Source organism: Rutidosis leptorrhynchoides, chromosome 6 (assembly GCF_046630445.1).
Source record: "Rutidosis leptorrhynchoides isolate AG116_Rl617_1_P2 chromosome 6, CSIRO_AGI_Rlap_v1, whole genome shotgun sequence".
NCBI classification, from domain to species: domain Eukaryota; kingdom Viridiplantae; phylum Streptophyta; class Magnoliopsida; order Asterales; family Asteraceae; genus Rutidosis; species Rutidosis leptorrhynchoides.
In genome coordinates, this window is record NC_092338.1 from 63,566,145 (window position 1) to 63,593,430 (window position 27,286).

Sequence of the window (27,286 nt, forward strand, 5' to 3'; positions counted from 1 at the left end):
CTTTTTTCACCATTCCCGCTGCCCTCACCATCTCTTCTGAGTTCTGTTACTGTATATCTAATTTGCTGTCGCTCTACTTTTCTCTAGAACTAAATAATGGCGACTGAAACTCTCACCGGTTACGAACGCAAACGCATCGAAAACATCAAACGTAACGAAGAATTATTCGCTTCACTCAACATTAAATCGAAACTTTCTGATTTAGCTGCCTCCTCCAAGCGCCACAGGTTCATCTCTTTCATTTCACATTTACAATGATTTATTCACATGTGTATGTAATAGATATATGAGTAAATGTGAATTTATAAGTGTTTATGTTGATTATGTTAATGGTGATTGAACAGGGTAGAGGCTAAAGCATATATAATTAGGTCAAATAAGAAAGTGAAAACTGAAACCCCAATCGTTATTCGTAGATCTCTTAGAAGTCAAGGAAAATCCCCAGATTTAGCAGGGTTACATTTTAAGGTTAAACATAGGAAATTAAAAATCCCAAAGGCAAAAATTATCCCTAATAAGTCCCCTCTTGAATTGGTACCGATTACTATGAGCGATGCTAGTACTTGTTCGGTTTCCAGTGAAACACTAGTCAATAAGATTATGAGTGTTTGTAAGCAATCACAATTCAAAGAAGAAGAAGATGATGATGGTGATTGTGTGAAGAAGTCTAGGGTTATGTCTTGCGTTGATTTGGATTCGATGGAATTGGCACCAGAGAACATTGTTCGTGTTGTTCCAGACAGAACATCGAGTGTAAAGTTCTTTCCATCAGAAGATATGAGAATGGTTGTAGTAGGTAACAATCATGGAGATTTAGGTTTTTGGAATGTAGATTCGGATAACGAAGATGGTGATGGGATTTACACGTATCATCCTCACCCTGCGCCCGTTTCATCAATCGTGATTCACCCGTTTTCTTTGAACAAGGTACTTTATTTATGTTTTCTTAGTCAGATAAAAAAAAACCTTTATACTTGATAATCATACATGTGACTGGAACATTGTTGTGTGCTAAAAACCTTCAAGGGTAGTCCCTTTAGATTAAATGAGCTGTGTAAATGTAATTTGATGCAGATAATTACAAGCTGCTACTATGGTCAAGTTCGGTCATTAGATATTGAAAAGGAGACATTTGGTCTACCGTATACTACTTAGCATGGAATTTCTTCGATGTCTCAACGATTTGATGATGTGAACTCTTTATATCTTGGCGAGGGTCAAGGTGTAGTTCGTATTTGGGATGAGAGGTCTGGGAAGTTATCATTCTCAGGAAACTTGCATGAATTGAGGATTAATACAATTGATTTTAATTCAAACAATCTTAATATGATGGTTACAAGTTCAACGGATAAAACTGCCTGCATTTGGGATCTGAGAAAGCTTTGTAAGAGTAAGCCCATATCTCTTAAGCTGATTTCTCGTAAGAGGCCTGTCCATTCTGCCTTCTTCTCTCCTTCAGGAAACCTTCTTGCTACAACAAGGTACAATACATTCTTATATATATTCTTATATATAATATATATATATATATATATATATATATATATATATATATATATATATATATATATATATATATATATATATATATATATAGTGGTAAGATAAAGGGGGAAGTAACCAATCGGGGGAAGCCGGGGGAAGCAAATTTTTTTTTTTTTTTTCGTTTTTTGAAAAAACTTTGTTCACGAACATTATAGATTGGATAAAAATATGAACATTTAATAAAGAAACTTTGTGATAAATGCTTTTATTTTGGCGGGAAAACGCTCGAAGAGTTAATATATAACAATTATCTTGATTTTCGAGCGTATGTTGAGGTTTTAGATATTAGGGTTTATAGGGTTTAGATATTAGGGTTTAGAAATTTAGGGTTTAGGGTTTAGATTTAGGATTTAGATTGAGTTTTTAACACGAACGGTTTAGAGTTTAGGGTTTAGGGACTAAACCCAAAACACTAAACCCTAAACTCTAAATCGGGCTAAATTTTACTTCACAAAACATGAAGAAAAAAACGTTAACATTTTTCACGATCAATATTATCTTGAATATTATTTTTGTCGATTGTTTTCCCACCTAAATAATAACATTCATCACGAAGTGTCTTTTTTATATATTCATATTTTCGTGCGATCTTGATGCCTGAAAATTTTTTTTCCAAAAAAACGAAGGAAAAAAAACAAAAATTTTGCTTCCCCCAATTGGTTACTTACCCATTGATCCTACCCCTATATATATATATATATATATATATATATATATATATATATATATATATATATATATGGGAGAGATCAAGGGATAAGTGACATTTTTGGGATAAGGGGATAAGCGATTTTGCTTTTTATATCTTTATTCTAGAGCTCCAATTTAAAAAATAAAAATTCCTGAAAATAACATTTAGTGTGTAGATTCAGATTATTTTTTTTTTTTTTTTTTTGACAGCAGCTTATTATACATGTGATGTATGTTAAAGTGTTTTGAAGTTTTTTTTAGAATTTAGCCCGATTTAAAGTTTAGAGTTTAAAGTTTAGGGTTTAGGGGTTAGGGTTTTGGGTTTACGGACTAAACCGTTCGTATTAAAAACTCGTTCTAAACCCTAAATCTAAACCCTAAACCTTAATTTCTAAACCCTATTTAGTAAACCCTAAACACTGTTTTTCATTAATCATTGGTCATTTTTTCAATTTTTTTTTTGTTATTATGCATTTGATGTGTGAACAGCAGGTAACTCACATCAGATTTATGTTAACAAGCTTTTATTCAAAAAAAAGATTTTTTTTTTTTCTAAATCTACACAATGAAAATAGATACCAGCAATTTTTATTTTTAAATATCAGAGCTGTAGAACTAAAGATATAAAAATCACAAAATCACTTATCCCCTTATCCCAAAATAATCACTTAGCACTGGATCTTGTGCCTATATATATATATATATATATCAAGGTTTAAAAAAACGGAAACACGCCTCGAGGCGTTTCCCCTCTGTGAGGCGAGGCGTACGCCTCGAGGCGAACCGAGGCGCACGTTGTGACGACCCGGAAATTTCCGACCAAATTTAAACTTAATCTTTATATGATTTCGATACGATAAGCAAAGTATGTAATGTTGAGTCTAGAAAATTTTTAAACTATGTTTATATATTCAATTAACCCTTGACCATCCTCGACGATTCACGAACAACTGTGAGTATATATATATATATATATATATATATATATATATATATATATATATATATATATATAAATAAAAATAATTATATAAATATAAGTGTTTATATAATATTTTAAAATTTATAAAGTGCACTTTAATCATCTGAATTAAAATGTAAAATAATATAATTATGTTGTTATTAAAATGAATTCTTATACAATACTCGTAGAAATTAGCACTAACTCACTATTCTAATTACTATATACACTAAGTGAAAACGTTTAGTTGTATGCTTAATTAATCCCTTAAACGCATATACATGAATATAAAGTAATGGGAAAATGAATAATAATTAACCAATTCACAACCCACATGCATCCTTTACGTTGTGTAAGGATTTAATTATGATATTAATTGTGGTGCTGTCATACCTATCCGAGATTTATATATAGGTACACATCTTATTTTCTTTTTGACAAAAAGAATCAAAGGGAGTTTTATTTGTATTTTTCATCAAATCATTGAACGTAGTCGTTTCTGTTTACATCATGTTAATTAATATAAAGTAAATTGGTGAGAACTAGTGATCTATTGATTCTTACTTCTTTCTCTGCACCATACAAATGAACCAACAACCACCACTAACATATCATATTTTTGTCTATTCTGTTTTATATGTTGAGAGTAACAACTTTAACAAAAGCCCACCAAACAATAATTCATCGGTGTAATTGAATTACAAATAGGGTACACTGTTTCAATATTATACTTTCAGTTTCACATCATTTTCATCTATAACACCACATAAGCAACTTGAGTTATAAATATATATATGTACGTGCATTAACTTGAAAACTTGCTTATTCCTCCAATCACTACATTAACTGCCTTGTTCCATTTTTACCAAATGGACCACCATATTGCTACAAACCAAGCTACTACCACAACATTTTTTCACAACCGCCGTCTGCTCCTAACCGCCTCTTCTATCACCACCGCGACCAACTACAACCGTTAACAACTTGTATTATATTATCATAAAAAAAAAAATCTCAATTACACACACTTTATACACACATAACTATATCTATAATCGATAATAATAGATAAATAATCACCTGTATCTATGCATATCCGATTCTACTTCATTCAATTTCCAACAACGAAGGTCCACCTTCTAACGGGCTTTAAGATTGAATCATGAGTTTCATGGACGAAGAACGAGTTTGAAGATCTGAGAATGAGTGCAAGGACATTGTCAACCTCCTATTACTACTGTAAGTTGCATCTACTACTTGTAAATTATTTCCGTCTTCTGATCAGTATCCGGAAACCCCAAGAACTATCCTTGACAACTACCTTCAACCCACCACATCCTTTAGAATAATCACCTGCCATCATCTTCAAAACACCACTCAATCACCACCCATTCTTATGAAACTCCTGCTGCAGTTTATACTTGTTATTTTGGAATGAAACAAACCAATCATCTATTCTCTATATATCTATATGATACATGTTTAAATATACATGACAACCATCACAACCCCACTGTGAGTAACTATTTTTTTTTCCTGTTACTTCTATCCCTTAAAACTATTTTTCTGTCACGAACAAACTGCTGCAGACCGCTGCAGTTAGGTTATGTTTAGCTAGCACCCAAGAACCAAACCAACCTTCGGTCACCGTAAACCACCACACAACTCACCTTTTTATTTCACTTTTCCTTTAACACAAACACCATCAAAAACTACTTGGTTGATTGCTATTTATATTGTGCCCTGACCAAACCACAAAGGAATACTACTAGTATGATGTTACCTCCTGATTGATTCGAAACAAACCCACAACCCACAACAATACTATCATCAAAGCTCACAAATCTAATTTACGAGACTACTAGCTGTTAGTTTCTAATTAGTATTCGAAACCCAACCAAACCAAAACAACCATCACTACTATTACCTGTTGCAGCCTTTTCGTCGATCTCACTACAAACCCAGAACCAAAAATCATGAAAAAAAAAGATAATGAATAGTGATTTACGGGATGATGATGATGAAACAATAACAAACAGAGATGAATTACGAGTTTTGATACGATAATAATTAGGATAAGATGAAGATTGAATCGATTACCTGTTATACCTCGATAATTGTTGATTGATTAATTGATCGATTGAAGAATCGAAGGCCTCGATCAATCGATTGAAGAACCAAAAGTCCATGAACCGTGCTATATTCTGCTTTTGCGATCTCGATCTGATGATGATGATGATTGTTGAGTGATTTTTGCGATTGTGATGCCAATTTTTTTTCCCTCTCTGCGATTACTCTGGCTCTGCTATTCTCGATCTATTTTGGGAACAAACAAACGCGTATACCTTTATTAGGTATAAATTATAATTATAATTATAATTATTACATTTATTATTAATTATATAATAATTATTATTATTAATAAAAATATTATTATAATTAATATTATTAATATAAGTAGTATTATTAATATTATTATTATCATTATTAGAACAATTATTATTTTTGTTTAAAAATAATAATAACATTATTATTAAAATTAGTATTTTTAACATTTTTATTAATGATTATTAAAATTATCATTTTTCTTTATAATTATCATTATTACCAAAACATCATTTTTATTGAAGTTAGTATTATTGTTGAAATTATCATTAATACTAATTATCATTACTATAAGCATCATCATCATCATCATCATCATCATCATCATCATCATCATCATCATCATCATCATCATCATCATCCTCATCGTCATCGTCATCGTCCTCGTCCTCGTCGTCGTCCTCGTCCTCGTCCTCGTCCTCGTCCTCGTCGTCGTCGTCGTCGTCGTCGTCGTCGTCGTCGTCGTTTTAGTATCATAATAATTAGTATTTTTACAAACTAAAGACATTTACATAAAAAAAATCTATTTATTGCATATATCATAAGTATACTAATAAAATATAATATTATGTTTAATATATTAACTAATATAATATAACATCAATTAAATTATATATCAAATAAGTATTATAACATATTAAAAGTATTAATACAATTATATAGAATAATATTAATCTAATATATTACAATGTGTTAATATATATACTTTATATAGGTTCGTGAATCTGAGGCCAACCCTACACTTGTTTCATGTCGTCATATGTATTTTTACTACAAAATACAGTATGGTGAGTTTCATTTGCTCCCTTTTACTCTTTACATTTTTGGGACTGAGAATACATGCGTTTTTTTTATAAATGCTTTATTAAATGCTTTTGAAATATATTTTGACGAGAAATACACAAGCAAAACATTCCTCGAATGAATTATTATGCAGACAGAAGTTCTGCGGATTATTATTGAATTATGTGGACATGATAATTGCCACCATTGAATTATGTGGACATGATAATTGCCACCAATTGATGTGAATGTTATGTATCGAGAGAATGATTTTATACACAGGTTATGTGTATGATATTTTGTACACGAGATATGTGTACGGTTACTAAGATTCATGAAAACTGGTTTCGTACACGAGAAAGGTGTACTGTATTTAAAAGATATCGCATGTACATTACAGGTGGGTATAGGATTCGGGCCCATTTGTACCATGCAACATTTAAATCATGTGGTCTATCAAAATGATGAATTTTATTGTTTTATGATAAACTTATGAACTCGCCAACCTTTTGGTTGACACTTTAAAGCATGTTTATTCTCAGGTATGAAAGAAATCTTCCGCTGTGCATTTGCTCATATTACATGGAGTCGTTCATGGCATATAGAGGTCAGAACCTCGCAATGGGACCAACTGTTGAAGACTTCGTCCAGATGGATTAGGACGGGTCACTACAGGTGGTATCAGAGCGGTGGTCTTAGCGAACCAGGTCTTTTATTAGTGTGTCTAACTGATAGTTGTTTAGATGCATTAGTGAGTCTGGACTTCGACCGTGTCTGCATGTCAAAAGTTTTGCTTATCATTTCTAGTCGGAAATCATCTACTTATCATCCTTAAGAAATTATCTACTTATCATTCTTAGTCTAGACATGTCTTACTGCCTCTATTGCATAGACAGTGTATAGATAAATTCATATCTTAGCGTATCTGTTATTGTTACCTTTGCCTGACAGCTTCCGTAGATTCATCCGTAACTTATGGGATTTTAGTATTATATATGCATATGTAAATTATGTATTGCAGGGTACTAATCTACACCCTATAATCTTATTCTTATCGAAAAATCCTTTACTCAATCGTACGAAATGGAGCTCGTCACTAGTTCAAGTTCTTCGGAACCCGACAGCTATTCCGACATGGATGTTCACCTAAGCTCCAGAAGCAACGTCACCAGAATGAATCAGCCATTCCCAATTCATCTGATGGGTTCGTAGTTGATTTAATCAGTGGAGACAAGAAGAAGGTGAACCTTTCCATCAACCGAGTTCACCTCTCAGCAATGAACCTGAAGCGTTTACCGGCGAACCTGTCCGAAATACCATTTTCTCTCTCTCATTTCCAGGATAACTCATCACGATTATATTCTATCCAAAATTCTAAACCTTATTCATCCGCTCGTCCAAACCGACAATCATCCCGGAGTAATACAAGAAGTCAACGAACTTCGCGCTCGAATAATCAATTTGGAAAACGTGGTGCAAAACCTACCAGCTTCAGCAGCACCAGCAGCATAACCAGTACCAATAACAACAACATCATCACATGTCTCAACCTCGCAATCTATACCTCAAACATAATCATCGTTCTACGAATCATTCTACATAAACTATCTCCGTCCTTCATGGTGATTATGAAATCTCTAATGTTTTAGAGATTATGTACTCTAGTTCTAGCCGTAAATCTGATGAGTTTAATATCACATTGACTCATTAAATCCATAATTACGTCTGAAGAAAATATATATGTATATATGTTTTCATAAAGATTGTAATTAAAATTTTTATTGTACAAACTGTTAATGGTGAAAATATTTTAACGGGTAGGTAATACCCTAGGAATATTTAAATTTCACATTAATAAGTTACACTGTACATTCTTTGAATCTGATTCAACAGTCATTTACTATCCTACTTACATCCACAGATATACGAATCCGTTCACCACAAAAATAATCATTTTTATTCAATTTCATATTTGGATTTTGACTTCTCAGAATCCAACAAGTGGCATAATGAAGAAAACATTTGACAAAATAAAATTTGTTAGAAACAAACAAATTAACTATGAGAAAATTTGTTAAGAATCCACGCTAACAAAATCCTAGCTAACTGTTCCTAGCTAACTGATTACATTTTATTTATCGCAGTTTATTTATCTCAATTTAATTATCGTAATTTTATTTATCATCATTTAATTTCTGTTATTTATTTTTACGCACTCTAAATATCGGGACACGTATACAAGGTTTTGACATATCATATCGACGCATCTATATATATTATTTGGAATAACCATAGACACTCTATATGCAGTAATGCAGGAGTTAGCTATACAGGGTTGAGGTTGATTCTATAATAATATATATAATTTGAGTTATGATCGAGTCTGAGACATGTACACGGGTCACGATACGTATTAATTAATTCGAATATTATATATTAAACTATATATGAATTATTGGACTGTCAATTGTGGACTATCGACTGTGGACGAATAATATTGGACAATTAAAATGAATTAAAAAAAAAACTGATTATAACATATGAAACTAAATAATTTTTCAAGTTTGCCACTTGATTTCATCTTAAACCTCATTTGTATCTTGACGATTCCAATCTGCGTTCAAACATTTCATGATTCTTGAAAACACCCCAATCGAAAGGATGAACCAACCACACTTCAGCTACGAAAGAAAATATTGATGCATATAGTTATGCACCTGAAAACACTCGGAACCTGAGTGAACGTTTAAAACGTATTTGTGCTAGCTCCTTTGGCGTTGTTATTTCCGAAAATCACTTTACAATACCTTTTCAAAGTAGTCAATTTTGTCACAGCTTCAGCAAATCAAACTCGACTTTTCATTCGAATAAACTCTATTATAACCGTGTTATATAAGTTCTCCTTTCGTCGTCGTTACCGGGGAATCGTTCATATCCCACCACATTATCAGTAAACTTGCCATCAACTTTATTACTCATTAGCTTAAGTCCCTCCGAAGAACCATTATATCTGTTCATTAAAACCCTATCATGTACTCATCAGTATATGTGACGGTGATTGCCCTATCAAATACCGGGAAGCATCAATCAGCATCTTTAATCTCGCAGCGTTTCTACATCAACAGTTAAATGTATACATATAACATTTATCTCTTAGAATCATGATATTCCATTCTGAAATTCTGAAAAACACCCAGTCTACGAATCAATACTCTGAATTTTGAAAAGTTGAATGAAGCAACAAAAACTGTAAACGACCTCAACAGCCAAAAGTTGATGATAAAGAATTGTATGTTGGCAAAGCTCAGAAAAAGTTTGAAACTGAAAAACTGATTGAGCAAACTACGAAGGGTTCTCTGAACAAATCACAAGGACTAAACTTGTACATTAAGAATCATGATGATTCTGTTTCTGATGAAATCTTTAGCGAATACCTTGCTTCTGACTCCAAACTCTTGCGGAAAAATTTTCTTCACCATCCTTCGATATTAGAAATTCCAAGATATCATCGTATCTTTCATTATAAATATCCTCCATATTTCTGAAGATATTTTCATAACTATTCTTATCTGAAATCATTAATCTCTTCGTGCTATCAGTGTTACATCATATAGAAACTGTTAGTTTCTATATTCTGTAAACTTTTGAGCTTAAAATATGAATGTTATTGAAGTAATGTTGGTAAGTGATGCATGAGTTAGTACAATATAATGACACTTGATCAACGTGATTATATTACAGTAAGTCATGCTGAGTTGTTAATGGAACGTGATGATTCACAGATTATAACGTCATCATGTGCCATGTTACACGACTCTTACATTCTATCTAATCTATAAACATATCAAGAACATATTTTCTTGAAAGTTATATCTTTTCTCTTGAACTCTGGTAATTTTACCAATCAAGATCGTGCTATTACAATTCTATCTTAGAACATTAGCCATGGTTCATTCGAAGTTCCGTACTTATGAATTCTGGACCGCTACTTGCTTTACTAGAGGTTGAGAAGATAATAAAAAGGCAAAGAGCTCCAGAATATAAGAGAAAATATAAAGCCCAATAACAACACGGAGGTTACAAACCGTGGATATTAATACGAATAGCAATATAAAGACACGGTAGAATTAAGAATAGTATCACCCCAAGGTAATAGTAGAAGTAAACAGATTCTTCTGGTGGAAGATTGAAAAGAAGGATGACAGAAGTGATAATTAGAAAAATATCAAGGATTAGAATGGGATTAAGCATTTTCACAATCTATTGAATCTGGGAATTGAGTATAGAAGTGGTGAAAACTAATGGAACAGAAAAGTTAAATTTATAATTGAAATATCAGACGTAGTGATCGGGACAGATCATCGCATTTAATTAAAGAGATCCTAATTTCCTTAAATCTCGAAGAATCAGATCTTATAGATTTCCAAGATTTTCTTTTGAATCCTTTGAATTCCGGAATTCAACCCTGGTTACGTCAAAAGATACAACGAACCTCTATTTCTTCATTTCACTCTTTTGTGATAACTTCACTCGTACTCTTCGAGTAAACGAATCATTTTATCCATATTACAATATGGTAATAAAATTCTACTTTATCAACTCATATTCGTCATGAAAACATTTTTATGGTTAGCCATGACGACCTTACTCAAATTTCGAGACGAAATTTCTTTAACGGGTAGGTACTGTGACGACCCGGAAATTTCCGACCAAATTTAAACTTAATCTTTATATGATTTCGATACGATAAGCAAAGTATGTAATGTTGAGTTTAGAAAATTTTTAAACTATGTTTATATATTCAATTAACCTTTGACCATCCTCAACGATTCACGAACAATTGTGAGTATATATATATATATATATATATATATATATATATATATATATATATATATATATATATATATATATATATATATATATAATTATATAAATATAAGTGTTTATATAATATTTTAAAATTTATAAAGTGCACTTTAATCATCTGAATTAAAATGTAAAATAATATAATTATGTTGTTATTAAAATGAATTCTTATACAATACTCGTAGAAATTAGCACTAACTCACTATTCTAATTACTATATACACTAAGTGAAAACGTTTAGTTGTATGCTTAATTAATCCCTTAAACGCATATACATGAATATAAAGTAATGGGAAAATGAATAATAATTAACCAATTCACAACCCACATGCATCCTTTACGTTGTGTAAGGATTTAATTATGATATTAATTGTGGTGCTGTCATACCTATCCGAGATTTATATATAGGTACACATCTTATTTTCTTTTTGACAAAAAGAATCAAAGGGAGTTTTATTTGTATTTTTCATCAAATCATTGAACGTAGTCGTTTCTGTTTACATCATGTTAATTAATATAAAGTAAATTGGTGAGAACTAGTGATCTATTGATTCTTACTTCTTTTTCTGCACCATACAAATGAACCAACAACCACCACTAACATATCATATTTTTGTCTATTCTGTTTTATATGTTGAGAGTAACAACTTTAACAAAACCCCAGCAAACAATAATTCATCGGTGTAATTAAATTACAAATAGGGTACACTGTTTCAATATTATACTTTCAGTTTCACATCATTTTCATCTATAACACCACATAAGCAACTTGAGTTATAAATATATATATGTACGTGCATTAACTTGAAAACTTGCTTATTCCTCCAATCACTACATTAACTGCCTTGTTCCATTTTTACCAAATGGACCACCATATTGCTACAAACCAAGCTACTACCACAACATTTTTTCACAACCGCCGTCTGCTCCTAACCGCCTCTTCTATCACCACCGCGACCAACTACAACCGTTAACAACCTGTATTATATTATCATAAAAAAAAAATCTCAATTACACACACTTTATACACACATAACTATATCTATAATCGATAATAATAGATAAATAATCACCTGTATCTATGCATATCCGATTCTACTTCATTCAATTTCCAACAACGAAGGTCCACCTTCTAACGGGCTTTAAGATTGAATCATGAGTTTCATGGACGAAGAACGAGTTTGAAGATCTGAGAATGAGTGCAAGGACATTGTCAACCTCCTATTACTACTGTAAGTTGCGTCTACTACTTGTAAATTATTTCTGTCTTCTGATCAGTATCCAGAAACCCCAAGAACTATCCTTGACAACTACCTTCAACCCACCACATCCTTTAGAATAATCACCTGCCATCATCTTCAAAACACCACTCAATCACCACCCATTCTTATGAAACTCCTGCTGCAGTTTATACTTGTTACTTTGGAATGAAACAAACCAATCATCTATTCTCTATATATCTATATGATACATGTTTAAATATACATGACAACCACCACAACCCCACTGTGAGTAACTATTTTTTTTTCTGTTACTTCTATCCCTTAAAACTATTTTTCTGTCACGAACAAACTGCTGCAGACCGCTGCAGTTAGGTTATGTTTAGCTAGCACCCAAGAACCAAACCAACCTTCGGTCACCGTAAACCACCACACAACTCACCTTTTTATTTCACTTTTCCTTTAACACAAACACCATCAAAAACTACTTGGTTGATTGCTATTTATATTGTGCCCTGACCAAACCACAAAGGAATACTACTAGTATGATGTTACCTCCTGATTGATTCGAAACAAACCCACAACCCACAACAATACTATCATCAAAGCTCACAAATCTAATTTACGAGACTACTAGCTGTTAGTTTCTAATTAGTATTCGAAACCCAACCAAACCAAAACAACCATCACTACTATTACCTGTTGCAGCCTTTTCGTCGATCTCACAACAAACCCAGAACCAAAAATCATGAAAAAAAAGATAATGAATAGTGATTTACGGGATGATGATGATGAAGCAATAACAAACAGAGATGAATTACGAGTATGATACGATAATAATTAGGATAAGATGAAGATTGAATCGATTACCTGTTATACCTCGATAATTGTTGATTGATCAATTGATCGATTGATCGATTGAAGAACCGAAGGCCTCGATCAATCGATTGAAGAACCAAAAGTCCATGAACCGTGCTATATTCTGCTTTTGCGATCTCGATCTGATGATGATGATGATTGTTGAGTGATTTTTGCGATTGTGATGCCAATTTTTTTTCCCTCTCTGCGATTACTCTGGCTCTGCTATCCTCGATCTATTTTGGGAACAAACAAACGCGTATACCTTTATTAGGTATAAATTATAATTATAATTATAATTATTACATTTATTATTAATTATATAATAATTATTATTATTAATAAAAATATTATTATAATTAATATTATTAATATAAGTAGTATTATTAATATTATTATTATCATTATTAGAACAATTATTATTTTTGTTTAAAAAAATAATAACATCATTATTAAAATTAGTATTTTTAACATTTTTATTAATGTTTATTAAAATTATCATTTTTCTTTATAATTATCATTATTACCAAAACATCATTTTTATTGAAGTTAGTATTATTGTTGAAATTATCATTAATACTAATTATCATTACTATAAGCATTATTATTATAAGTTTCATCAACCCTAATTATTATTGTTATTGTTATCATTATTTTAGTATCATAATAGTTAGTATTTTTACAAACTAAAGACATTTACATAAAAAAAAAATCTATTTATTGCATATATCATAAGTATACTAATAAAATATAATATTATGTTTAATATATTAACTAATATAATATAACATCAATTAAATTATATATCAAATAAGTATTATAACATATTAAAAGTATTAATACAATTATATAGAATAATATTAATCTAATATATTACAATGTGTTAATATATATACTTTATATAGGTTCGTGAATCCGAGGCCAACCCTACATTTGTTTCATGTCGTCATATGTATTTTTACTACAAAATACAGTATGGTGAGTTTCATTTGCTCCCTTTTACTCTTTACATTTTTGGGACTGAGAATACATGCGTTTTTTTATAAATGCTTTATTAAATGCTTTTGAAATATATTTTGACGAGATAGACACAAGCAAAACATTCCTCGAATGAATTATTATGCAGACAGAAGTTCTGCGGATTATTATTGAATTATGTGGACATGATAATTGCCACCATTGAATTATGTGGACATGATAATTGCCACCAATTGATGTGAATGTTATGTATCGAGAGAATGATTTTATACACAGGTTATGTGTATGATATTTTGTACACGAGATATGTGTACGGTTACTAAGATTTATGAAAAATGGTTTCGTACACGAGAAAGGTGTACTGTATTTAAAAGATATCGCATGTACATTACAGGTGGGTATAGGATTTGGGCCCATTTGTACCATGCAACATTTAAATCTTGTGGTCTATCAAAATGATGAATTTTATTGTTTTATGATAAACTTATGAACTCACCAACCTTTTGGTTGACACTTTAAAGCATGTTTATTCTCAGGTATGAAAGAAATCTTCCGCTGTGCATTTGCTCATATTACATGGAGTCGTTCATGGCATATAGAGGTCAGAACCTCGCAATGGGACCAACTGTTGAAGACTTCGTCCAGATGGATTAGGACGGGTCACTACACACGTTCGAGGCGGAGTTGACTTCTGTTGACTTTTTAATAATAAATATATATATTCTGATAATTTTTAAATAATAGGGGTTGTTATTGTCATTTTATTAAAGTTTCAAGAGTGTATATTAAGTTTGTTCTTATTATTAAAACTTAGTAAAAGTTTAAGGGCTCTAATTGAAATTTGATAAAAGAAAAAAGAAATTAAAATATTTTAAATATATAGAGATCCGTAGATATTTTAGATAACATTTAGATCTAGATCTATCTGACATGTGCTTCTCTTCTTCCTCCCTCATCTTCTTTTCTGATGAAACCCACAGCTTCTCTTCCGATGAGGCATCAATGTTACCAGGTCTAAATCTTTCCTTCCTCGCTCATATTCTTTTTCTTTTTCTGTTTTCCTTCCTCATCTTTTCTCTTCCGATGAGATATCAACGTTAGCCGCCAGATGCCTTTCCCGCTTTTTTCTGCTAAACACAAAGAGGCGAACGCCTCACCAATCGAACCGCCTCTTCCAATAATCGATCCGCCTCAGCAAAAAAAGGCGTACGTTTAATTAGAGCAGAGAGGCGTACGTTCCAAAACGGTTTTTTTCGAAAACGCACTGAGGCGCGCCTCGAGGCGTACGCCTCAACCGTTTTTTAAAACCATGATATATATTGGTAGGATCAAGAGGGAAGTAACCAATCAGGGGAAGCGGGGGAAGCAAAAACTTTTTTTTTTCGTTTTTTGAAAAAACTTTTTTCACGAACATTATAGATGGGATGAAAATATGAACATTTAATAAAGACACTTTGTGATAAATGTTTTTATTTTGGCGGGAAAACGCTCGAAGAAGTAATATATAACAATTATCGTGTTTTTCGAGCGTATGTTGAGGTTTTAGCTATTAGGGTTTAGATATTAGGGTTTAGAAATTTAGGGTTTAGGGCTTAGATTTAGGATTTAGATTGAGTTTTTAACACGAACGGTTTAGAGTTTAGGGTTTAGGGTTTAGGGTTTGGTGTTTTGGGTTAGGGTTTAGGGTTTAGGGTTTAGGGTTTGGTGTTTTGGGTTTATTCCATAAACCCAAAACACCAAACCCTAAACCCTAAACTCTAAATCGGGCTAAATTTTACTTCACATAACATGAAAAAAAAACATTCATATTCTTTCGAACAATATTATCTTGAATGTTATTTTTATCGATCGTTTTCCCGCCTAAATAATAACATTCATCACGAAGTGTCTGTAAGACCCGATTATTTATAGTGTACATAAGTGTATATAAGTATAATGTACGGTACTTGAAACGGGGTTCTGTTGCGTGTATTTAAAATACAAAAGGAGCTGAACTGGCAGGGTTGCGCGCCGCGCGGCCTTGTGGCGCGCCGCGCCAAATGTCTGTGACAGATCCCTTTCTCTTTTTAAATTAGATATTTTGGGGGTATTTTGGTAAATTCACATCAAGGCCGAGTTAATGCTTGGTTCAGTAGTTTGGGAGCTCATTTACTCCCTTGTTCACCAACCTTATCACCTCCCAATTTATTTTAGTGAGAGAGTGAGTTTTAGAGAGGGAAAGCTCACTTTGAAGAGGAAGAAGAGGGTTTCTTGCTAAAGCCCAAGTTCTAAAGTTGTTCATCTCGTCATTATCTTCGTTTTGGTAGTTGTGGTATGCTCTAATCTTAATTCCTTTGTTTAATTCGATTTAGGGCTAGGGTTTGAGTCAAAGGTGAACATAAAACCCACTTTTGGTTAATTTTGGGTATTCTTGGGTAATTTGGGTCATATAGACTCAATATTGAGTTAACTAGGGTTTTGGAAGTGTTAATCGATGTTAGAGAACCCTAATTAGCTAGTAAGAGGGTTAGAACACCATGATTTATGTAAATGGGTGTAAAAGGGTTAGTGGTTGACCCAAAAATGAGTAGGTTGACTTTGAAAGTGCCAAATGGGTCAAATTGAACTTAAGCTAATTAATATGTGTAGTTGAAGCCTAAAACTAATGTTAAAATGTGTAAAGAACCTACTTTGGTTAATGATAGGGTTTTGTGATGAGTTAACCCGATTTTAGGGTTAAGGGTGCAAATGGGTCGGATTTGCACCATAGGTCAAATTGGCTCTAGGAGTGAGCTTTAGAGTGTTGACCAACTTGAGTTATGATTTTGATATTGTGATAAATGTAATAGGTGCGTTACATTGAAGTGTTCAAGCTCGGTTATCTTTCGACAAGAGATTTTGAGGTGAGTGGAATATCTATATATGTATGTATATGATTTATGTACCGTGTTGATGGTGTCACATAGCCGTTTTGTGACCAAGGTTGTGGGACTTAGCCGTATTAGTCCATGTTTTGTACTAAGGCACATAGCCGTGTTTGTGCATTTAGTGGCGAGTAATAGCCGTGTTTTACTCCCACGTTGTTATTTGAGTTACCCGTACACATAGCCGTGTTGGTGTACGAAAGCGTGAGTAATAGCCGTGTTCTACTCACATTGAGCAAGTGATGCCATAGCCGTTTTTGGAACACTTGAGGGGTGATGCCATAGCCGTTTTTGGAACACCTCGGGGGGTTAGCATGCCATAGCCGTTTTTGGAAGCTAACGAATGTTATGAACATCGATGACTTGTTTCGCGAAGTCGTTCCCTAGCGAAGAGATTGGTTAACCATGATTTATTGTTGTTCATACTAGCATTTGATTATTGTTATGAGTATTTATGCTATGATTATTGCTAGTGATACGTTTGGTGATACTAGCTTGCTTATCGAGATTTGTATGTGTTATTTGATATCGTGGATGCGTGTGGGTAAGTTGTATATGCATGTATATATATGTTTTACTCACTAAGCTTTGCTTACCCTCTCGTTGTTCACTATTTTTATAGGTTCCGGTGTGGACAAGGGTAAGGGCATCCGGTTGGATTAGAGATCCCGTCTTGTTTAGTGACGCTTTTGGGATGTGATGATTTTGGAGTTTGACCGAGATTTGGGTAGTTTAACCCCAAACACCATGCTCGTTGTATCGTTTGGCAATGAAACTTTTCGTGGTCGAAACTCTAATTTGTATTAAACATTGTATTTTAAACTTAGTGGCGTTTTGGGCACGTGTGGGCCCCACTTTGTAAAACTCGCTCAAACCTTAGTTATGTGCTAGTTTTACATATATGAATGTATGGTTAAAAGCGTTTTGGCTAAAAATGTCGGGAACTAGTCAAACATTTTCGTTAAATAGACTTCCGGGGACAGCGGGCTGTCCAGGCGATTTGGCGCGCCGCGCGGCCATCTGGCGCGCCGCGCAGATGGCCTGCACCAGAAAATTTTTTTTTTGTTTGAAATCTCGTCGTGTTTGGTCGGTTATGGTTTGGGTTGTTACAAGTGGTATCAGAGCATGGTCTAAGGGATTTAGGTGACTTGAGATAGGCGCCTAGACTTAGACTTTGTGTGCGTGTTTATGCGGGACTTGTAGGACTTTGGGTCGGATCGGTATGATTAGTGCATAGGTTTATGTGAACTAATCATGCGCTATTTGTTTGTGTTGTGTTTAGCAATCATCAAGCGAGATGGACGTTGTACTAGCGAGTTAGCGCGACGTGCTTGCGTGGTAATGACTAGCTACCATTACTACGGGTGCAAATCGGGTCAAACAAGCAATGTACGACGATTGTTGAGCAAGATGGGGTAGTGTGGTGTATACGTATGTAATTGGGTATAATTGTCCTTTCGTTTCATGGTTTAACCTAATTCGTTTTATAGAATGAAGACGAGAAACGGTCCTGATCATGAAAACGGGAGTACAAGTGAAGACGCCGAGTTCTCGACCAAGGTCGAGGCCGTCTTTAAGAAGTTGAAATCGGATTTTCTTGCGGATGTCCGAAGGGTCTTCCAAGAGTCGGTCGATGGGCAAGTGATCGAAATGATAAATGAACGATTGAAGGCCACTATTGAAGAGGCCCTTGATGCTAGAAACGTTTATCCTCGAGGTGAAGGGGGTGATGGAAAGAGAGACTTCCACTACAAAAATTTTAAGGATACTCAACCTCCGACGTTTAATGGGGTGAGGGATCCGTTGAAAAGTACTTGTTGGATTTCGGACATCGAGGGGGCCTTCCGTACCGCGGAGTGTCCTCCCGAGAAGAAGGCGAGGTTTGGGTCTAGCATGTTACGTGAAGAAGGCAAGTTGTGGTGGGATGATAAAATCAATTTGTATGGCGAGGAGCAATGCATGGGCTTGACGTGGGAGGAGTTCAAGAAAGAGTTTTTCAAGGAATACCGAACTTCATCCGATCTTGATCGAATTCGGGACGAGTTGCATCATTTGCAACAAGGTTCCATGGATTTAGTTACCCTCAAGTCTACATTCTTGGCAAAGACTCGTTTTTGCCCGGAGTATGTGGGTGATGATCATAAGCTTATGAAAGATTTTTATCGTACTTTGAATGCCGACTACAAGAGCAAGATTAGCCGGGGTATGGCTAAGACTTTCGATGAATTGTTTGAGTTGGCTCGGGGTTTTGAGCCGGAGGTGCCTAGGAAGAGTGATTTTGTTTTCTCGAAAAGGAAGTTTGAAGGTTCGAGCTATTCGAATTTTTCAAACAAGAAGTCTAAGAAAGGCACCGAGAGCGTTAATAATGTGAAGAAAGGTGGCACGGGTACTTTTGCGCCCACTTGTTTTAATTGTGGGAAGTCGGGTCATTACGCCCGTGAATGCACGGTCAAGACGGTTACGTGTTTTAATTGCGGTAAAGTGGGGCACAAGAGGCCGGAATGCCCCGAGTTGAATAATGATCATGTTAAGAAGATTGAGAAGGCGGCGGGGTCGGCTAGAGGGCGAAACTACTTGATGACGAACGATGAAGCCAAACAATCCAACGAAGTTGTTTCAGGTACTTTCATGGTTAATTCTAATCCGGCAAGGATTCTTTTTGATAGCGGTGCAAATTTGTCGTTTGTGTCTCCTAAATTTGTGCCTAAACTTGATAGCCCGCTAGCTAAGTTAAGTCGTCCGGTAGAAGTCGAAATAGCGGACGGCAAGACGGTGCGAGTGGTTGATGTGTGTAAAAATTGTGATGTTGTTTTTGGTGCCGAAACTTTTAAAATTGATCTTATTCCAATGACCTTGGGCGACTTTGATATCGTTGTTGGTATGGATTGGCTCGATCGTTATAGAGCCAATATTGCATGCCATGATAAGTGTATTCGTGTGAAGACCCCAAGTGGGGGAGAAATGATTATTCATGGCGATAAGAGAAGAAGACCGGTGCCGATATGCACTTTTGCACGGGCACGTCGTTCCGTTGTTACCGGTGGCATGGCTTTCCTTGCTTATGTTGTTGATACTCGTAATGAGCCACCACCCATTCGTGAAATTCCGGTAGTTAATGAGTTTGAAGACGTTTTTCCGGATGAGTTACCGGGTGTTCCGGCGGAAAGACAAGTCGAGTTTCGTATTGAGTTGGTTCCGGGGGCTACTCCCATTGCTAAAACTCCTTATCGTTTAGCACCAACGGAAATGCAAGAGCTATTGAATCAAATTCAAGAGTTGCTAGAGAAGGGTTTTATCCGACCGAGTGCTTCGCCATGGGGCGCTCCGGTCTTATTTGTGAAGAAGAAAGACGGTAGTATGCGCATGTGCATTGATTACCGTGAGTTGAATAAAGTGACGATCAAGAATCGTTATCCATTACCTAGGATCGACGATTTGTTTGATCAACTTCAAGGCGCAACGTATTTCTCTAAGATCGACCTACGGTCCGGCTATCACCAAATGCGGGTCCGTGAGGAAGATATTGAGAAAACGGCTTTCCGAACGCGTTACGGGCATTATGAATTTGTAGTTATGCCCTTCGGTCTTACGAATGCACCGGCGGCATTCATGGATCTTATGAACCGGGTGTGCCAACCTATGTTGGACAAGTCGGTTATTGTATTCATTGACGACATACTAGTCTACTCGAAAAGTATGCACGAACATGAACGTCACTTACGTGAAGTTTTGAAGACGCTAAGAAAAGAGAAGTTGTATGCAAAGTTCTCTAAATGTGAATTTTGGCTAAGGGAGGTTCAATTCCTTGGTCACATTGTGAACGAAAGCGGTATCCAAGTGGATCCGGGGAAGATTGAGACGGTGAAAAGTTGGGGACGACCGACTACGCCCACGGAGATCCGAAGTTTTCTCGGATTGGCCGGTTATTATCGTCGGTTTATCCAAGACTTTTCTAAGATTGCTTCTCCATTAACAAAGTTGACGAGGAAGAGTGCTAAGTTCAATTGGGAAAGCGAGCAAGAAATTGCTTTTCAATTATTGAAAGAGAAGTTGTGTCAAGCTCCGGTGTTAGTATTACCGGAAGGCGTCGAAGACATGGTGGTTTATTGTGATGCTTCCTTAAATGGGCTCGGGTGCGTTCTTATGCAAAGGGGTAAAGTCATTGCTTATGCCTCTCGACAATTAAAGGAACACGAAACGAGGTACCCGACCCATGATCTTGAAATGGCGGCGGTTGTGCATGCGTTGAAAATTTGGCGCCACTACTTGTATGGTGTCAAGTGTACGATATATTCGGATCATAAGAATTTGAAACACCTTTTTACTCAAAGGGATTTGAATTATCGTCAACGTAGATGGATGGATGTGGTGAAAGATTATGATTGTGAGATACTTTACCATCCGGGTAAGGCGAATGTGGTCGCGGATGCGTTAAGTCGAAAGACTCAACATCCGGCGATACGTATAACATCGTTACGTTTGATTATCACTAACGACTTTCTTGAAAAGATGGTTGAAGACCAAATAGAGGCTTATGTTCACGATAAGCGCACGGAACGAATTGTGGGCCAATCGGAGTTTATTACTATGGGTCCGCGGGGTTTGTTGTCCTTTCAAGGAAGGGTGTGGGTGCCTAAGACGGGTGATTACCGACGGGTGCTACTCGATGAAGCACATAAGTCGAAATATTCCATTCATCCGGGCGCGACGAAAATGTATCATGACCTGAAGAAAGATTATTGGTGGCCGGGCATGAAACGTGATGTTGTAAAATACGTTGAACGATGTGTTACTTGTTTGCAAGTTAAAGCCGAACATCAAAAGCCGTATGGTAAGTTGCAACCGTTAGAGATCCCGAAATGGAAATGGGAGCACATTACCATGGACTTCATCACTAAATTACCTAAGACGGCGAGAACTCAATATGATTCGATTTGGGTTATAGTGGATCGGTTGACGAAAAGCGCTTTGTTTCTTCCCATTAAAGAAGCAATATCGTCGGAGGCCTTGGCTAAGTTGTTTATCAAGGAAGTGGTCTCGCGACATGGCGTTCCTATATCTATTATTTCGGATCGAGATACCCGTTTTACATCTCGATTTTGGGAAAAGTTTCACGAAGATATGGGTACACAATTAAAGTTGAGCACGGCGTATCATCCTCAAACGGACGGTCAAACCGAACGTACGAACCAAACTTTGGAAGATATGTTACGGGCGTGCATTATTGACTTCGGTGGTAGTTGGGACGAGCATTTACCCTTGGTGGAATTCTCGTACAATAATAGTTTTCATACCAGTATCGGGATGCCACCTTACGAGATGCTTTATGGCCGAAGGTGTCGAACTCCCATTTGTTGGGGAGAAGTGGGTCAAAGAGAAATCGGAAGTACCGATTTGGTTTTAGAGACGAATAACAAGATTGATATTATTCGGGAGCATTTGAAGAAGGCTCAAGATAGGCAAAAGTCGTATGCCGATAAACGTAGACGAACGATCGAATTCCAAGAGGGCGACATGGTTATGCTTAAGGTTTCGCCATGGAAGGGTATTATTCGATTTCGAAAACGGGGAAAGTTAGGTCCTCGGTTTATTGGACCGTTTAAAGTTTTAGCTCGTGTTGGTGAAGTTGCATATCGATTGGAATTGCCCGAAGAGCTTGCGGGGATCCATAACACGTTTCATGTTTCTCACCTCCGTAAGTGCCTTGCGGATGATTCTTCATGGATGCCTTTAGATGAAATTGAGCTAAACAATAAGTTGGAGTATGTTGAAGAGCCAATTGCAATACTTGATGAAAAGGTCAAGAGGTTGAGGCATAAGGAGGTTAGGACTTTTAAAGTTCAATGGCGGCGGAATAAGGGTTCCGAGTTCACTTGGGAACCTGAAGAGTTTGTGTTGGTTTATCTTCCCGCTTGTCATGCGGCATGGATTGCGAGGTCGCAATCCGAATAAGTGGGGAAGAGTTGTAAGACCCGATTATTTATAGTGTACATAAGTGTATATAAGTATAATGTACGGTACTTGAAACGGGGTTCTGTTGCGTGTATTTAAAATACAAAAGGAGCTGAACTGGCAGGGTTGCGCGCCGCGCGGCCTTGTGGCGCGCCGCGCCAAATGTCTGTGACAGATCCCTTTCTCTTTTTAAATTAGATATTTTGGGGGTATTTTGGTAAATTCACATCAAGGCCGAGTTAATGCTTGGTTCAGTAGTTTGGGAGCTCATTTACTCCCTTGTTCACCAACCTTATCACCTCCCAATTTATTTTAGTGAGAGAGTGAGTTTTAGAGAGGGAAAGCTCACTTTGAAGAGGAAGAAGAGGGTTTCTTGCTAAAGCCCAAGTTCTAAAGTTGTTCATCTCGTCATTATCTTCGTTTTGGTAGTTGTGGTATGCTCTAATCTTAATTCCTTTGTTTAATTCGATTTAGGGCTAGGGTTTGAGTCAAAGGTGAACATAAAACCCACTTTTGGTTAATTTTGGGTATTCTTGGGTAATTTGGGTCATATAGACTCAATATTGAGTTAACTAGGGTTTTGGAAGTGTTAATCGATGTTAGAGAACCCTAATTAGCTAGTAAGAGGGTTAGAACACCATGATTTATGTAAATGGGTGTAAAAGGGTTAGTGGTTGACCCAAAAATGAGTAGGTTGACTTTGAAAGTGCCAAATGGGTCAAATTGAACTTAAGCTAATTAATATGTGTAGTTGAAGCCTAAAACTAATGTTAAAATGTGTAAAGAACCTACTTTGGTTAATGATAGGGTTTTGTGATGAGTTAACCCGATTTTAGGGTTAAGGGTGCAAATGGGTCGGATTTGCACCATAGGTCAAATTGGCTCTAGGAGTGAGCTTTAGAGTGTTGACCAACTTGAGTTATGATTTTGATATTGTGATAAATGTAATAGGTGCGTTACATTGAAGTGTTCAAGCTCGGTTATCTTTCGACAAGAGATTTTGAGGTGAGTGGAATATCTATATATGTATGTATATGATTTATGTACCGTGTTGATGGTGTCACATAGCCGTTTTGTGACCAAGGTTGTGGGACTTAGCCGTATTAGTCCATGTTTTGTACTAAGGCACATAGCCGTGTTTGTGCATTTAGTGGCGAGTAATAGCCGTGTTTTACTCCCACGTTGTTATTTGAGTTACCCGTACACATAGCCGTGTTGGTGTACGAAAGCGTGAGTAATAGCCGTGTTCTACTCACATTGAGCAAGTGATGCCATAGCCGTTTTTGGAACACTTGAGGGGTGATGCCATAGCCGTTTTTGGAACACCTCGGGGGGTTAGCATGCCATAGCCGTTTTTGGAAGCTAACGAATGTTATGAACATCGATGACTTGTTTCGCGAAGTCGTTCCCTAGCGAAGAGATTGGTTAACCATGATTTATTGTTGTTCATACTAGCATTTGATTATTGTTATGAGTATTTATGCTATGATTATTGCTAGTGATACGTTTGGTGATACTAGCTTGCTTATCGAGATTTGTATGTGTTATTTGATATCGTGGATGCGTGTGGGTAAGTTGTATATGCATGTATATATATGTTTTACTCACTAAGCTTTGCTTACCCTCTCGTTGTTCACTATTTTTATAGGTTCCGGTGTGGACAAGGGTAAGGGCATCCGGTTGGATTAGAGATCCCGTCTTGTTTAGTGACGCTTTTGGGATGTGATGATTTTGGAGTTTGACCGAGATTTGGGTAGTTTAACCCCAAACACCATGCTCGTTGTATCGTTTGGCAATGAAACTTTTCGTGGTCGAAACTCTAATTTGTATTAAACATTGTATTTTAAACTTAGTGGCGTTTTGGGCACGTGTGGGCCCCACTTTGTAAAACTCGCTCAAACCTTAGTTATGTGCTAGTTTTACATATATGAATGTATGGTTAAAAGCGTTTTGGCTAAAAATGTCGGGAACTAGTCAAACATTTTCGTTAAATAGACTTCCGGGGACAGCGGGCTGTCCAGGCGATTTGGCGCGCCGCGCGGCCATCTGGCGCGCCGCGCAGATGGCCTGCACCAGAAAATTTTTTTTTTGTTTGAAATCTCGTCGTGTTTGGTCGGTTATGGTTTGGGTTGTTACAGTGTCTTTTCTAAATGTTCATATTTTCGTGTGATCTTGATGCCGGAAAAAAAAATTTCCAAAAAAAAAGAAATTTTTTTTGTTTTTTTTGCTTTCCCCCGCTTCCCCCTGATTGGTTACTTCCCCATTGATCCTGCCCCTATATATATATATATATATATATATATATATATATATATATATATATATATATATATATATATATATAGTCAAGTGTATGTATATGTATATGTATATATATATATATACATATACATATACATATACATATATACCCTATATAGTGGTAGGATCAAGAGGGAAGTAACCATTCGGGGGAAGCAAAAACTTTTTTTTTTTTCGTTTTTTGAAAAAACTTTGTTCACGAACATTATAGATGAGATGAAAATATGAACATTTAGTATAGACACTTTTTGATAAATGTTTTTATTTTGGCGTGAAAACGCTCGAAGAAGTAATATATAACAATTATCGTGTTTTTCGAGCGTATTTTGAGGTTTTAGCTATTGGGGTTTAGATATTAGGGTTTAGATATTAGGGTTTATAGGGTTTAGATATTAGGGTTTAGAAATTTAGGGTTTAGGGTTTAGATTTAGGGTTTAGATTTAGGATTTAGATTGAGTTTTTAACACGAACGGTTTAGAGTTTAGGGTTTAGGGTTTAGGGTTTGGTGTTTTGGGTTTATTCCATAAACCCAAAACACCAAACCCTAAACCCTAAACCCTAAACTCTAAATCGGGCTAAATTTTACTTCACAAAACATGAAAAAAAAACGTTCATATTCTTCACGAACAATATTATATTGAATGTTATTTTTGTCGATCGTTTTCCCGCCTAAATAATAACATTCATCACGAAGTGTCTCTTCTAAATGTTCATATTTTCGTGTGATCTTGATGCCGGAAAAAAAAAATTCAAAAAAAACGATTTTTTTTTTTTTTTTTTTTTTTTTCCCCCCGATTGGTTACTTCCCCATTGATCCTGCCCCTATATATATATATATATATATATATATATATATATATATATATATATATATATATATATAGTCAAGTTAATACTGCGCCTACATATGTATGTATATGTATGGTTTTGATGATAATTAAGTTAATACTGCTTAAAGAGCTTCTCCTATGCCCTGCGTATTAGTATTATATTGGTGACTTACATGGAGTGTCTCAACATTGAAATGTCTTTATTTAGTGTTAATGATAAGATTCGAGTGCTAAGCGGTGCAAATTATGAGGATGAATTCGTGATAAACCATAAAAGTACTTTAGCAGGGCTTTCTGCATTCAAGTAAGCTTCTTCATATGATCAATTAACAAAGTTCTGTATAGTTAAGTTCTAGTATAAGCTTAATGAGTTGATTAAGCTAGTATGAGGCTCTGGCTTAGTATGCTTTTAATTAATTTTCTTCTCAATGTCAAATGTATATTGTTGAAGTTATAGTAGGCTTTAGTGGTTACTGATTATTTTCTCTCTTTCTTTTTGTTTGAATGATAGCATTTGAGTTATTTATTCCCGTATATACTCTAATTGTTGTCTGTTTTTTGTTTGGAAACCAGAGGTGTATGGGGGTGGGATGATTCTTATATGTTTGTGGGAAACATGAAAAGGGGAGTTGATGTTATTTCCACTGAGAAGAAGACAATTGTTACTACTTTCGAGAGTCCACACATGTCTGCAATCTCATGTCGTTTTGATGCTCATCCATTGAAGCCCGGGGTGCTTGCAGGGGCAACATGTGCGGGCCAGGTCTATGTCTGGAGTTCATAGCAGTAAACTGACGTGTCATTGCTGTTTGCATGTAGTGAGCAAAAGTCTGTAACATGTATAAAAGCTGTGTATTTTCTTGTCTTCCTAGGAAAGCATTTGGTGAATGTCATTTTTCTGAATCTTATTGGTTCAGTGTTTTGCTACCCATGAACAAACATGTACCCTTTCGCCTTGCAAATGTTAATTTAAGTCTCATGCTCATCTTTTTCTAATGTAATAAATCCATT

At 35.4% G+C, this 27,286-nt stretch overlaps 1 pseudogene; it reads left to right on the forward strand.

Annotated features, from left to right (window-relative positions):
• Window positions 1-96: 96 nt before the first annotated feature.
• LOC139853699 (uncharacterized) lies at window positions 97-27,059 on the forward strand (annotated as a pseudogene).
• The last annotated feature ends 227 nt before the right edge of the window (window positions 27,060-27,286 follow it).